The following is a 15,976-nucleotide window of genomic DNA, read 5'->3' as shown; positions in this document are numbered from 1 at the left end:
CAATAAATTAAAAAAAATACTGTTTATTAAAGAATACATTTTTAGTAGAAAAAGCATTTTGGAACATATATATATATATATATATATATATATATATATATATATATATATATATATATATATATATATATATATACATCTGTTCTTATTAATCTAGGCCAGAGATTCTCAAAGTGTGGTACATAAAAACCTGGGGATCACTCAAGACACTTTGAGAAAAATATATTGATACTAATGATAAGTTATTCTTTGCTTTTTTCATGGTGTTTACATTTACACTGGTGGTGCAAAAGCAATAGTGGGTAAAACTGCTGGTGCTTTAGCACAAGTCAAGAAATGGCACCGAACAATAGTAGTAGTCGTTATATTCTGCATCATCACTTGCAGTAAAGGAAAAAAAATGCCAGTTTTACTTGAGAATATCATTGATAAACCAGTAAAAATATTAGCTTTATTAAATCTAAAACCTGGTGTATACAGGTTTTTATTATTTTGTGTGACAAAATGAGATCACACAGAAAGCACTTCTGGTGCATACCAAAATCCAAAATATAATGATAGTCTTGAGGAAAAGCACCTATGTGATTGTTTGTATTGTGAGATGACCTAGTCACATTTTTCATGGAATTGTTTTTATTTGAAATAATGACTGATAGACAAGGAATGGTTGATCAGACTTGTGAAGACATTTTGTCAAAAATAAATGAAGTGAGCTTGTCACTTCAAGGAAAACAATTGACACTGTTACCAATAATAAAGAATTTAAGCTTTCATAGGAAACATAATTTTGGGTAACTGGTATCTGCCACTGCAAATACCAAATGTTTAAAAACTTATCAATGGAGATCAGTGATGATATTAACAAATGAGATTTTTTTCATATTGTATAATGAAATGTGTCAATCTTTGGAAGATTTGTGTAACTCTGTGAATTGATAATCTTCTGATGAACAAGGCATGCTGTTACTACAGAAAACAAACAAAAATACTGATAAGAGATTCAAAGTTCCATTCAAAGTTCAAGGTAGATGAGTAGATTTTAAAATAAGAGTATGAAAAGTTCACAGGCATGGTTTCAGATTCCACACTGAAAGTAACCTTTGAAAAGCAATTGTCAAGTTTTGGTGTAATATTAAAGGAGAATATCCTCCATTATCTGAAGAAATTATTAAAATAAAACCCCCTTTTCCAACTACATATTTGTGTGAGGCTGAATTTTCTTCATAAACTCCAATCAAAACAATACATTTCAAAGGACAGAATACGAAAGCAGAAATGAGAATTCAGCTATCTTCTATAAAGCCAGATGATAAAGAGATATGCAGAAATTTAAAGTAATGTCACTTCTACCTATTGTTTTTGTTTTTGAAAATATAGTTACTTTTCATAAATATGTTACTTTGTTAACATGTAATGGGTTTATTATTGACATTTTAAAAAATTAATTACTTATAACAGTTCTGTTTCAATTATTATATGTTATATAATCATAGGTAGTCAATAGATATAACCCATAAAAGAAAAGCTCTTTGGGGTCTCCATAGTTTTTTTTTAAGAGTGCAAATATGTTCTGAGACCAAAAAGTTTAAGAACCTCTAAAAATCAATGACCTGAGCTTCTACCTTAAGAAGTCAGAAAAAAAAAAGATCAAAGTAAACTTAAAATAACTTGACAAAAATTATTTAATAGAGATAAGAGAAAACAAACACAGAGAAATTTAATAAAGCCAATAAAGATAGCTCTTTGAAAAGGTCAACAAAATTGATAAACCCCTAGCTAGATTGATAAACCAAAAAAAGGGGAAAAAGAATATACATTACCAAAATCAATAATGAAAGGGATTCATCACAACAGATTCTACAAGTCAGACAATGATAACAAAAAATATTATGGACAATTTTATGCCAACAAATTTGACAACTTCAACAAAATTGACAAATTGCTTGAAAATACCTTGCCAAAACTGTTAAGAGATAGAACAAACAATTTGAATAGCCATCTTTCAAATAAAGTAAAACTGTTATCAAAAACTTCCCCCAAAGAAAAATCCTGGCTATTAGTTTCACTGGTAAAATCTATCAAATATTTAAGGAAGAAATATCACTAATCTGGTACAAATTCCTTTGGAAAATATAGAGAGAATGCTCGACAGTATTTGCTGGTGGATTGGATATGAGGAGTGAAAAAACAAAGGGAACAGGTTGACATATAATTTTGTTTTGTGCTACCTGGGTAAATTATGGTATTTACGAGAATAGGGAAGAAACAGATATGTGGGAAAGGAGAAAACATACATTAATAGCACTGTTTAGAACATTGAAAGTTTACTTGCCAAGTGTGTATGACAAGTCTACAATTGGGTATATGAGTCCAGAGATCTGTGGTGTAGTCCAGGGCAAGAGCTATAAGTGTGGGATTTATCAGCATGTAAAGCCATAACCGAGATTACCTGGAGACTGAATGTAATACATGGAAAAGAGAAGGAGCCACAGGACTGAATACTAAAGGATACCAGCATTGAAAGGTAGAAGAAATTAAGCTGGCAAAGGAAACTGAGAGGGCATGGGCACTGAGGTCATAGGAAAACAAGGCGATATATGGAGATGAAGACAGGGGTCTTTTCTATCAAATGTAACTGAGAGGGTAGGTACCATTGAATGTGTCTACACAAAAGTCACTGTTGACCTTGACAAGAGCATTTTTAGGGGAGGGCTGGAGAGGGCAGTCTTATTGGAGTGGGTCAAGGAGAAGAAGTTGAGATAGAGAACATAAACAACTCTTTCAATAGGTTTTACTGTAAAGGGAAGGAAAAAATGTGTTAGTGGATTGTAGATACGAGGATCAATACATTTTTTTAAGGTTATAATTCCAATGGGAAGCATCCATTAGAGAGGAATACATTAGTGATGTAAAAGAAACAGGGCTGATCTATGTCCTTGAACAGAAGCAGAATGAGCAGACAGGTTGGGAGGAAAAGCAGAGAGTATGGGCAAAGACACAGGTGGGTTCCTGATTTGCTGGTGAGAAGAAAAAGGTAATCCCATCAGAGGGCTTTGGTTTTCTTTGTGAAGCATGAGGAAAGTCAGCAGATGAACACAAGAGAAGAGGATGGGACAGAACATGAAATATTGGTGTTGGGTATAGGAAAAGTGAACACTCTGGGGAAATTTCATAGGGTTGTAGGGGAGTATTGAGTGCCCATTTGAGAAATATTGTGAATTTAAAATAAAACCATTTACCTGAGTTGTGAATTTCTACCCCAGCAATATTCAATTACTTTAACTAGCAGTAATTGGATAGTTAATCAGGGTTCTGGAATTGTCAAAACAAAGAAATATGACAGAGTGAGAGAGAAGCAGGGAGGTCGAGTGTTTTTACAACCATCCTCTCTCCCTAAGATCATCAGAGTAAAACAATTACCAAGGACCTTTTGCTTCAAATCCACTGCTAAATACAGTATGAAAGGAACTCATTTTTTTCCAGAGTTTATGGCTATGTGTCCATGACCTCACAGTTTTCAGTGGAAGAAGGGAAATGTAGTGCTCTGCTGCCCTGAAAATTCCTCTTGGCTTTTAGATTCCACCTTCTATTTTCAGCAGTCATCTGACCATAAACACTGCTATCTCAGGTATTTCTTCTTCTAGTAGCATATTGAGAACTTGTCTGCCACCCTGCTCAAATAAAAACTTGGTTGCTATGTATTTGTTGAACCTCACACAATTCCTGAACAAGAGAGAGTTGGCTCCCTTTTTCCTGGTGACAGGAATCAGTGTGACAAAATTTCAGACACCAAAGATTTGATAGGGGCTAGAGCATGTTGACCAAGTCACTAACATTATCCTCATCCAATCGAACTTATCCTCTGAAAGACTCACTGTGAGGTCACTGCACTTCTGATCTGTAAACCAGCAGAGATTAATTCTGTGCAGGCTGATGATCTATCTTTAGAGCTCACTGGAGTTCTTGGCTCTTCTAAAGCTCATCATGTGAAATGTTTCAGTCATCTTTGACAATGTTATCACCCAACATGCACATGAGCTTTGCCTAACACCAATAGCCAGTCCTAAAATATAGTACTGGGCTCTAAGATCAGTTGCTCTAGACCAAAAATCTATTTCAAAAACAACAGCAACAATGACAGCAACAAGGATTTGCATATTTAATTAGTTTTCTTCCATGGTTTCATTTGGTGATTGGCAATTATCAGTAACAATATTTATAATAGCTAATATTTACTGAGTACCATTCTAAATGTTTTATGTAGATTAACTCATTTAATCTTTGCAGCAACCTAACAAGATAGGTACTATTATCATTCCCATTTTAAAGGTAAGGAAACTGAGTCACGGATGGAGTAAGTAACCTGCTCAAGGTGAAGGTACTACATATCCGAGCTGCAATTTGAACCTTGCATCCTGGCTTCAGGAGGTAGTCATAATCACATAATACTGCCCCCATAATTTACTGGGCTTAAGTAAGAGAAATAGTTTATTTATTAGATTGTATAACCTTGTTTCTACTAAAATTTTATTTTAGAATACCATATATTTAAAATATAAGTCTGATCATTTAACTTGAGAAAGTTGTATTTGCATGAAAAAGAATCAGACTTGCTGACCTAACAGAATTCTCTAAATTCTCCTTTCTACATTATCGTCAGAAAAATGTAAGTTTTTGAACAGCATAAAATTGTTCTTATTTTACTTTTTTGGACTAACAAAACTGGCAGTTTTGTGTGGCTCAGCTTAATGCAAAGGGGAAGCTACAAATCCATATCCAGTCTAGCTCTCTGCTCTATTTCAGTATCATGATGATTTTCACTGCCATTCACGATTTCTTCCTTGGCCTCCCTTGTGTCAGGTACAACCACCATCTCTTGCTGAGAGAGCAAGTCAGGGCCAGGGGCAGAACTGTAACTGAGGGACAGAATCATTTCTTACAAGACAGCACTTGGCTGCTGATGTCTGAAGACTCCTGACCTTGGCCTCATTTGCCCTGCGAGCTCTTCAGTCCAAGTGCTCAATAATGTGAGATGTGACTTGCCTCCGAAAGTAGATTAAATCCGAGCCCTTGTTTTTCAAAGAAACTCCTCTTGAAACCTAACAGCAAAAGAGTCAGTCTTTCTGATTGAAAAATTTATTAGTTATAATAGTTCTAGAAGACTGTCAGACACTTGGGAATCATAAAACCTACAACTAAATTCCTCATTTCTCCCACAGGATTTTTCAATGCTAAGAACAGCATCAATGCCAGTATTCCTGGCAAAAAAAAAACATTGCTAATTGACAATCAGAAGAATCCAGCTAATGTGTTCACTGAGTGTGAACAAGAAAGGTTGTCACATCCAGAAATTCCAAAATAGTTTTCTTTCTTTAGAAAACGTGTATGTGTATCTTCCCAGGACAAGCAGCAGTTCTCTCACGTGTTTTAGTCTGTGTCATTGGTCACAGCTGAGTCAGAACAGAGGTGACTTCTGGGCTATTGCAAGTGCCAATTTCTGTATTTGGCAAGGGTGGCAGTCTGGATGTCCTCATCACATGAAAAGGTTGACAGCATGGTCATTTTAAAATTTGCCCAGAAAGCCTATAGAAGGTATGAAAGGTGGCACCCAGAAGATAAATAGCAGGGTCAGGGAATAGGAACGTGGTTGTTATCACTGGCACAGACCATTCTTCCTGTCAGCAAGATATCACCAACATGACTTTCACTGTGAGGTGACATGTTTGGGAGATACAAATAAGAGAATATAATTCCTATCCACTTCAGAAAGAGATAAGCATGAACACCTAAAAATGACCTATCAATATGAAGCAGACTGTAGAATAGCTAATGATACTTGGTTTTATAATCCCATACTCCCAAATTTCTAATAGCATTTAACAAAATTAGTGTCATTAGACAAGAAGATGTATAATCTTACAAGCGTCCTGGAAACCATCTCCATCAGCCATCATATATTAATGTATCATGCTGGAAAAATTATCTACAAATAGAGTGATGAAAAGGAAGAAAGAAATGAGCCACTAATAGCTGGAAACAAATACAAGCACTTTCTTCATCATACTGAAAATAGTCCTGCTCTTGGCAGGAGCATGGATACCATATAATCCAATTGTCTTCTCTTTAGAAATAAGGAAACTGAGTCCAGAAAAGACAAGCAATATGTATCTTAAAAGAGCATTTCATTAAAACTCAATACACCTTCAATTTTCTTTTAAGAACTTTTTTATGATTTTCCTTCTGTCAATATTACAGAATGTCTGAACTGCCAAAGGCTGGCTGAAAATTAAAGACCTCCAGCCCTGTTTAATACTTGAAAGCCAGTGAGGTATATATATTCAGTGTGATTCTTGGAAAAAGAGAGACATACACATGTTCTTTACATCTCATCTTCTTCAGACAACCCAATGAGCAAAGCTCTCAACAAAAATATAGACATTGAGACAGTTTATTATGGAAAAATAGGTGATTTTGAGGTCAGAAGAGTTGGGTTCCAAACAGTTAAGGTGTTTGATATGGGGTACATTTCTGCCTTAGCCTTGTTTTGCAAAATTATAAAATGTACTTAATATTTCCTGACCTGTTGCAAGGTCCTTCAAAGCTAGATTTAAGCTTTGAACCAAATTATTCCCAATTCATGATTGTGCATGCATTTTAATCATATGTATGCGATGTATTGACCAAAAATAACATTTTAAAATTCTATTTCAAATAGTAAAAATTGAATTGTACAAAAATTAAATGTAAACTAAATGTAAATAATAATAATTTACAGGGTTATTTAGAAATTAGATGAGACACAGTATATTAAAACACAAGATATTATGCAAAATATATGGTAAATATTTACTGATAGTATCCTTTATTCATTAATTAATATAGTCAACAAATATTGAATACCAGTTCTGTGTAAACTTACTACTATGATGGTTTTTTGGGTTTTTTGGGTAAGCAAAGAATTTTACACATATCCTAATGTGAGGGTCTGTTAGTATAAATGTCTTCAATAAGATGGAAAAGAGGTGTGATTACAGATGAATGACCAAGCTTCCCTTTGAATTTTAGGACCTCATACACAAGTGTTACCTCTCACAGGTTTTTCCAGGACATTTAATGGCATTAAATCCTATTCTCACAACAACAATCCTGTTGAGCAAAAGCATTCTTTACTTGTTTGATTAAAAACAGAATCTTCATTCTATAGGGGAAAGGATTTCTTAAATCTCTTGGATATCTTTATTGTAAAACTCATCATCAAATCCATTTAACGCTACGGCACTTTGTTTTCTATGCCTTTAGCATAGAATTTGCTACTTTACTCTAGGAACCATGAAAAACACTGTAATTTTTAACTGTGAATGCAGAATATTTTGATTAAACAGAATAAATATTTTAGGAAAGATTATCGCCTCCTTCACTTAAATTGCCTTGATTTTTCATTGCTTTCTGATTTTGACCTTTATAACATCATAATCTAGATTAGAAGCCTGGCTCTGTCACTTACTAAATTGGTGACTTTGGTTATTTAACATCCCTGAACATGGGTATCATCTGTACAATGGGGATGAGATCAAAGTGTCTTTAGGAAAATTAAATGATGTCATGTATGTTGATGGCTCAGCACAGTGCCAGGCATCTCATACACACTCAATGACCATTTTTATTGTTTAATTAATAATACATTTTGGCAGCATACTTGATGAGATCATTGCCTTTATCCTCTTCAAAACACTTTCTCTCAGCAATTTTGGGGTATAATAAAATGAGGAGTGCACTGCCAGAGTAGCATCCTGCTCATTTTAAAATTCATAAAATGAGCCTGGCTGTAATTCTACTGTAAGAATTCCACACCACCCTTTCTTATTAATTTTACAAAGCATTCTTAATAACCTGTTTTGGCTTTTAAAATGTGAGACACCTCGCCTATTCAATATTCTGCTACAACCTAGCCACTTCCTCATGGACCTGAGCTTGTCCAAGCTGAAGTATTATACCTGTGCTTTCAAGATGGTCCTAGTTGGAGAATTTTTTCAAAAGATAGCAAGGTCCCTTCAAATTTTATGATCTTTAGCAAAGTCACTGTTTTAGATGTTGTTAAGACACTCATCAAGATGTCACTGAGAATGTAGATTTCACATGTACTAAAACTCGTAGAACAAAGAGCAAGGGAACCGCAGTGAACAAGACAGACATCGTTCTTGCTCCTTGAACTTACCTTCTAGTGGGAAACAAAAAGTAAACACCAGCTTAAAATGAAACAATTGTGTTACCCGTAATGAGTAAAATGAGATGATATAACAAATACTGAGCTGAAATAGAGAGTGATGTTGCAGGGTGGTGTGGATGGATGATAATGGTAGGAACTGCCTTTAGGTAGGGGAGTTGCTGAGAATGCAGCCTGAAACCCTATAAGCAAACGTTGAAAGGAAGCTAGACATACAGGATCTTGAGTAAAAGTTTTAGAATTTATTCTAAGTACAACCAGAAATCACTGAAATAATTTATATTAGGAGTGATATTATTTATGTCTTAAGATCACTTAATATCCTCTCTGTAGACTAACCAAAAGGCATTTTGTTAAAACAAAAAAGCCTTTTTTGATACATTTGATTTTTTTTTCATTTTGGTCATGATGTCATTGCTCAATTAGTTCAATAAATCTGTCATATGACATGTCACGGTGCTAGAAACTCGCAGAGTAAAGATAGTGAAAAATGGTCCGCATGTTTTTCTATTGGTTAATTCTAATAACTGAACCCCTAAATACAGTGCTTTGTTATTGTGCCTATGAATCATTTATATTTCAAAACTGTGTGCTAGAATTATATTTCCTCTTCACAGGTCCAGTGTCCTATACCCTGTGTCACTGAAAGAGAAATGTTGCTAGCATCAAAATCAACTCTATTTTCTAATACTTTATACCGCAGTCTACTTTGCTTAATATTTTAATCATGACAGATTCATATAATTTTTTTCCCCTTAGAGTTTCAGCTCTCTTCCCTTTTGGCAAAAGAATAGCCTGTGTTCACAATATTCTAGAGTTTTCCATTGTCTTAATCTGGTCATTTACTGCATGGAATCTTTCTTTTTTTTCCTGGACACATACTCTCCCTGAGCACACCAGTCCCCTCCTCCAACCTGAACCAGTTATGTTCTAGATTATCTGCACAGCTTACATGCAAACACTTCCCTTCCCTGATTCCTGAGTTGGATGCTTTCTTGGATCTCAGATCTTCCACTTTCATGGTTTTCTCCCACACGCTACTAAAGTAACACCGTAAACAATTTCTCAAGGAAAAAAAATGCATAGATGGTAAGACTTCTCAATCTTTGCATGTTTGAAAATATTTCTAGTTGGACTTTTTAGCTGACAATTTTAGCTGAGTATAAAATCATAAATTCAAAACCTTTTTCCCTCAGAACTTCAGAAGCATCTACTGTTTTTTCACCACCGCTCTACTCCCACCCCACTGAGTGAAAGCAGGGTTCCTCCTCCTTCTTTGCCTCTATATTCTCCTCCTATTCTTTATATTCATATATTCTCCTCCTATTCTTTATATTCTTATACTCTCCTCATCAACTTTCTGGTAAATTTCGGAATCTTGTCTTTACACTTTGTATGTGGAAATTTCATAAGGATGTAATTTTCATGTATCCTGGTCAGGCTAAGGTAAGCATTTCTAGTCAGAAGAAATTTCCTTTTTCAGCTTTGGGAAATGTTGCTTTTATTATTTATGTGATTATTTGCTCCCTTTCACATATTCTGTTCTCTCTTTTGAGACTCCTATACAGTGAGATGTTCAGAAATTGGGCCTTTTGGAGGAATCCGCTATTTCTCTTATCATTTTTTCATATTTTCTATCTTTTTTTTCTTCCTACATATTAGAAGGCTTGATCGATTTCACCTTCTAGCTCTTTCATTAAACCATATTTTGACAATTCTCTTTTTTAAATATCCAAAACCTCCTGTTTTCTCTGATCATTCATTTTTTAAATTATTTTCTTCTGTTTATGGGAATATAATAACTTTTGAATTTCCCTAAATATAGAAATTATCATTTTTCATATTCTCTTCCTTTCCCAAATTATCTCTGCTTGCCCTGGGTTTTGTTGTTTTGTTAATTATGATCTTTCTCTTCTTTGCCGCTGGTTATACTCACATGTCTAATGACATCTAGAGGTCCCTTTACTTTTAATAATAAATGAATAGGCTGATGATTCAAGGTGGTTGGGTGGTTTCCTCTGCTGTTGCATTTATGCATTTGAAAGGGAAGGAAGACAGCGATCTGAGTCATTGGGTAGAGCTTGTCAACGGGCAAGTTTCAAGTTGGAGAGTACAGATAAGAAGTCTACCTGGAGGTTTAGGTCCCCAGATGTCAACATAAATAGGGTTTTCTCTAGACACTAAAATCCACCTCAGGCAACCTTAGTTCTTTCTCAGAAAAATTTTTCAATTGTTCTAGAGAAAGCCCTTTGCTGAATTTTTTTGCATGTGGGTAAATCCCAGCTGCTTGTTTGGCACATAGGCATGTGCAGGTGGGAGGGGTAAGACCAGAAGGAGCAATTTTATAAGAGATATCTTCCATGCTCCTGATTTCAACTCTACTCCTTACCCCCAAGATTTTCACTGAGAGATTGGCTCCTCCCTCCCCTGCAGCCCTTACATAGAGTGATCTGGACCATAATTTCTTTTGCTCTGTTTAATCATACATTCACTTCCATCTGCTTTCTGCTGTCCAGAAATATGTTCTATTGTTGCTTTGCTGAAGAGCATATGTGATGGCAAATACTGTTGCAGCCATTTTTGGAAAATATAATCTTCCATACTAATAAATGCTACAGAAATAGCTACCAGTCAATTTCAGTGCAGCACAGAAATGGAACAGGTGTTGGGCAAGGGAAGGGGTACACACAAAAACAACTCATTCCATCTTTATATTCCAACTCAAGAATTTAGTTAAAATACACTTATTCAGAAGACATTATTCAGAATATAAGCTTTCCTACTGTTTAATTTTTGTCCATGTATTTGCTGCCCTTTATTATTTGCTCTTTATATTCATTAAGACCTTTAGGATCTTGGAATTCAACTTAAAGAGTTCAATTCAACTTAAGGAAAATCTACTGATACTCTCTGCTCCAGGTATGTTCACAATTTTTATATTGTCTTCTCCCCAACTTAAAAATGAGTATTCTCCGATTTAAACATACAACCTACCTTGTAGCTTTTTATCTGTATATAATATTGTACCTTGTATGACTTCATTGTAAAGTCTATGGGTAAGGGACAAGTCTTTCCCATTTTTGTGTGCCACCTAATGCCCAACACTTAATAAGCATTAGTTGGATTAGTAATGAGTTCACCTCAGAAGTTCACACACTAAATTTTATATCTTTTAGTAAAAGAAGAAGACCTCAGGCATATTTACTTTTGTCTTATCCAGATTCTTAAACATATTGTTATATGATTTCTCAACCTACAAAACAGCAGTGCAGTGAAATAAAAGCACTCTCTCTCCTGGACTATGAAGGAAAAAATGACTTAAGTTAATAGGCATAAGAACAAAAAATCATCAAAAACAGCCTGAACTTTTAAAAGCACATTAGTATTAGTCTACTTAGAATATTCAGTGTAGGACAAACAAGCATTAGTAATTTCTAACTGTTTCCCTGTATTCAAGCCCAATATGAGAATCACTATTCATAACCATGACAGTATGGCATTAGGGCTAAGAACAGAAATTTGGCAGTCCAAAAGCTTAGATTCAAACTCTGACTCCTTCTTTTAATGACTACATGGCTTGGGGGATATTGTTTTTCCTATCTGAGCTTTGATTTCCTCATATTTAAGAAGAGAATAATAATTCCTATGGCTCTTAGGACATAGTAAAACTCAATTAATGCTCGTTATTACTATGCTCTTAGTCTTCATTAAAATTACTTTAGATACCTTTATTTTCTGAAAAGTATGGGCAACAATTTAGAAAGATTTCCACCTAAAATGAATCAAAGGAAAAAGAACAGGAAGTGGGAGAGGAAACATATTTATGTAACACCTATGATTTTTAAGCAGCTATTGTGTTCCAGTCACTACAATAGAAATTAGATATAAATTTCCTCATTAAAAACAACATTATCATAGGTATTTTTATCTTCCTTTTATATGTGAGGAAACTAAGGCTCAGAGATAATCCCATCTATTTTTTCAATGATTCAGGTAACATTTATTGAGATTCTACTACATATCTACAAAATACTACCATAAGAAGCAGAGCCTATGGACCTGGATCCTCTTCTACCCACCATAATTTATTTCAAAACCTCATTTAAGTGAAATTAGTTATTTTCTATGCTAAGTAAGTGATTCTTTTTTATATAAATAATTATCAAGTATAAATTGTAATGTGATAAATTGATGTACTCATAGTTACTAAAACATGGTCAATAAATGTTCAAAGGATATCTACATATGAAAATAACATGAGAAAGGGAAAAGATAAAAAGTATAAAATAAACCTAAACCCTTCAAATACAAGTATTTTAATAAGCAGATCAAATCACAGAAACACTCTCTAAAGGTGTCCAAATTATTCTGTTAAGCAATGATGCTATGACATTAAATATTTCCTGAAATAGTACATATTTTAGGAACCTCAAAATCTCTGTCATTATCCAAGAATTTTCTTTGTCATATCTTCCTGATAGGATTTAACTGCATAAATATATCAATGGCACTTTTTTTTCCCCAGGGAAAGAGTGGTTCGTCTGCTTCCCTTGTCCTTCCTAGAAGTTCCGGGTATTTTGCTATTTGTTACCATCTTTAAACTTGGCAACTTTGAAATCATGTAGGCAGAGGACTAGATCTCAATGTCACTTTAATGAGACATTTAATAAATATGATTTATTGGCTTACTTACATGGACTCTCAAAGCTGTGGTTACTTTTCAGCTCTTGAAGGTTGCTTTGATTGGGCTGAATGTTTCATATGTGATTCAAGTGGTTTCTTCCTCTAATTCTCACTGAGGGAGCAGTTTCCTGGCTTCAGCACTCTCCTGGCAGAAAATGATGGATTCAAAAAACAGATATTGGGTCCAAGCATTTTAAACTTTTATCCATATTCATTACTTCATCATCCCATATCCAAACCATCACTGACAATGTGGCAGAAACCACACCACCTTAGGAGTTAAGAATCCCAGGGTTTGATACTGGCCCTGACATTCCTTAGTTTTATGACCTTGGCTAAGGCATTTAACCACTGGGTCTCTCCATTTCTTCATCTGTCATTTAGGTTGTAATGTATCTCCCTTGTAAAGATAAGGCAAATAAAATTGTCATGTTTATGCAAAAAGTTTTCAATTTTTGAAGTACATGATTATGCTGGTATAAATCAAAGACTAACCCTAAAAAATGGTATCCAGTTGTACCCAACCCTGTCTTGTCTAAATAGTTCTCTCATTCTCTCACCAAATCCTCCTCATTGTACCTCGACAAGCACAAGCTTATAGTCACAATTCTCTTCACTGGAGTTTACAGTCCAAACTAACGTTCAGTGCTCTCTCTCAGCATTACCCAGTTATTGTTTTGTTAAAAATAGTATTTGTTTAGTTTAGAGTTTATAAAGCTCTATATTATTAACTTGATTCATACAACAACCCAGTAAGCTACCTATGGAAAAGGTTATCTTTTTATTGTGGCTGTTGCATTGTAGTTGATGTCTCACTTCCTTTTGCAAACATTTGACGTAATAGAAGTTCTAAGCCACATTTTGCAGATAAGAAAACTAAGACTCAGAGAGGTTAATTGGAAAAAGAAGAAATAGAAAATTAGTTGTAAATCCATGGGTAAATCCAGATCTCTTGACTATATATTCCAAGTTTTTCCTACTAGGTGATTATCTCTTCTCTTTGCAATGGTTCTTATAGATATTAACCTTATCTGTATCTACTTGTTCTACATTTAGCCAGCAGTTTAGTTGCTAAACTACATCTTTTAAAAATTATAAACATTTATTTTCCTAGTCCCAAAGAAACACAAAATGATATGATATAATAGTAAGATGAGAGGGAGCAAAGAGACAACATTTTAAATTAAGTTCACAAATGCAACCAATTTAAGCATTCCCCACAAAATTATAAATAATAAGATATTGAACTGGGAATTAAGCTGTTTCTAACACATCTTGATACATTATTTTGTTGGAAGTACTTTAGTTCATAGAATATCAATTATGACATTGTTCAACTCTAGCTCAAAACATAACTCAAAACCAAATACAAATTTTGTCTATATTACTGTGTCATTGCTCCTCTGTATTTTTTTACTATTATTATTCCTGTTCACATGTAATCTGATCTCAAGGATTCAAATGTTCAAAATATTTCAAAAACACAATCTTCTTTGAAAATAAATAGGCCAGATTTCTAAAAAAAAATGTGTATTGAGCTATGCAGTAATGATTAAATGCCAGAAAAGTAGCATGTATATTTCAAGACAGTACAAAAAACCAGTTAAACATGAGGGAAAATAAATCCCTATCCCAATTTTCCCCTCACTTGTACCTGGGTGAATATAATTCAGGTTCAAGCATCAAATCAGCTAAGGAGTAAATAAAATTACATCCAAAAAAACCCCAATTTTAATATTTAATAAAATGTTAGAAAGATTGAACACCTTAGCACTTCCCTTAAATGTAAACTCTTACAAACATGAAAATAATAAAAATAAATCATAACATTCAAGTAAATTACAAAAGGCATTTAATGTTATCACTAATAATAGATGCAATAATTTACATTGTACAAAACATTATACTTTTCACAATTTTCTCATATCAATTCATTGTTTACTGCCTACAATTTCTGGTCCTCAAATCTTGTTGACATTGATAATCCCCAATAGGTATCAAAAACCTTAACTGTAACACTCATTGCTACAAAGAAGTCCAGAGCAAAGAATCCAGATTTTTTTGAAAAAACTTCCAAAAGGAAATAATGGATATGACATCTGGACAAAATGAAAAGACACATCTTCCTTTGCTGTTTCATGCAGAAAATGAAAAGAGTTTGTCTCATTATTTTCTGTTTTCATCTCATTTTTTTTGACATACTTCTGGCATATTATATCCTGTTCTCTCCTCACAATTTCCACAATGAAATAAAAAAATTGAAGAGCCCAGCATTTCCGGATGTAATAAATTACCACCGTGAGAAAGTTGGGTGATAGTTCACCTATTGTCCTTGAATTTGGTATTTTTTCCTTTTTCTATCTGCATGTCCTTCAAAATCCACTACATTTCCCTACACCTGCTAAGGTCTCTTAGTAGGACAAATAGTAGGTGAGTCAAACAAAGACCAAAACTCTAAATCCACTGATAATTGAAATGCAGGTGGAGGGGTTTTTTCCCCACATTTTAAAAAGGACAAAAATATTACTGCCAAATAGACATTTTGCTAATAAAGAAACTGGCTCAGAAAAGAAGTAAATTATAAAGATATTATATCATTGGGTAGAAAATTATACGGAAAGTCAGATCTCACTAAGTGTGGTTATTTTGTGGTTCTGCTGTAATGGAACAAGACAAAATGACCTTCAATTGAGTTTCCATTTAACATTTAATTTCTTATTACTAAGGCATTGGATCTGTATATAGGAAAATTTAGAGCTAGAAAATAAAGAACTTGGTCAGTATCCAGATACAGATACTGATTTGGATTATCCACATTAATCCAAATGCGGATAAGTAAGGGAAAGCAGAAAAACTGTTTAATTACATGACCATTAAACACTTGGGAGGGTCAAAATTATACCATGAAAAAGAATCAATCCTAATTCTTCACAATTTAAAATTTTATATCATTCATTCCACTTTAAATATTGAAGCACACCTCCTTGTAATTTATGATTTATACTAAAATTGTTTTTTTCCTTTACAGAGAAAAGAAAGCGATCTTTTATTTAATAAGACCTTGAATCA

The 15,976-nt window shown here is 34.0% G+C and overlaps 1 long non-coding RNA gene across 6 annotated transcripts in view; it reads right to left on the bottom strand.

The window, feature by feature from the left end:
* The window catches only part of LOC103007431 (uncharacterized), a 205,896-nt gene that overhangs the window by 138,953 nt on the left and 50,967 nt on the right, over positions 1–15,976 (bottom strand). For all 6 annotated transcript variants that reach the window (XR_009005270.1, XR_009005268.1, XR_009005267.1 and 3 more), the window contains exon 3: positions 12,914–13,052. This is a non-coding gene — a long non-coding RNA (uncharacterized LOC103007431). The remainder of the gene's footprint in view (positions 1–12,913; positions 13,053–15,976) is intronic.

The sequence above is a fragment of the Balaenoptera acutorostrata genome, chromosome 14 (assembly GCF_949987535.1).
Source record: "Balaenoptera acutorostrata chromosome 14, mBalAcu1.1, whole genome shotgun sequence".
NCBI lineage: Eukaryota > Metazoa > Chordata > Mammalia > Artiodactyla > Balaenopteridae > Balaenoptera > Balaenoptera acutorostrata.
Note: the sequence above shows the minus strand (reverse complement) of the source record. Positions and strands in the feature narration are given on the sequence as shown.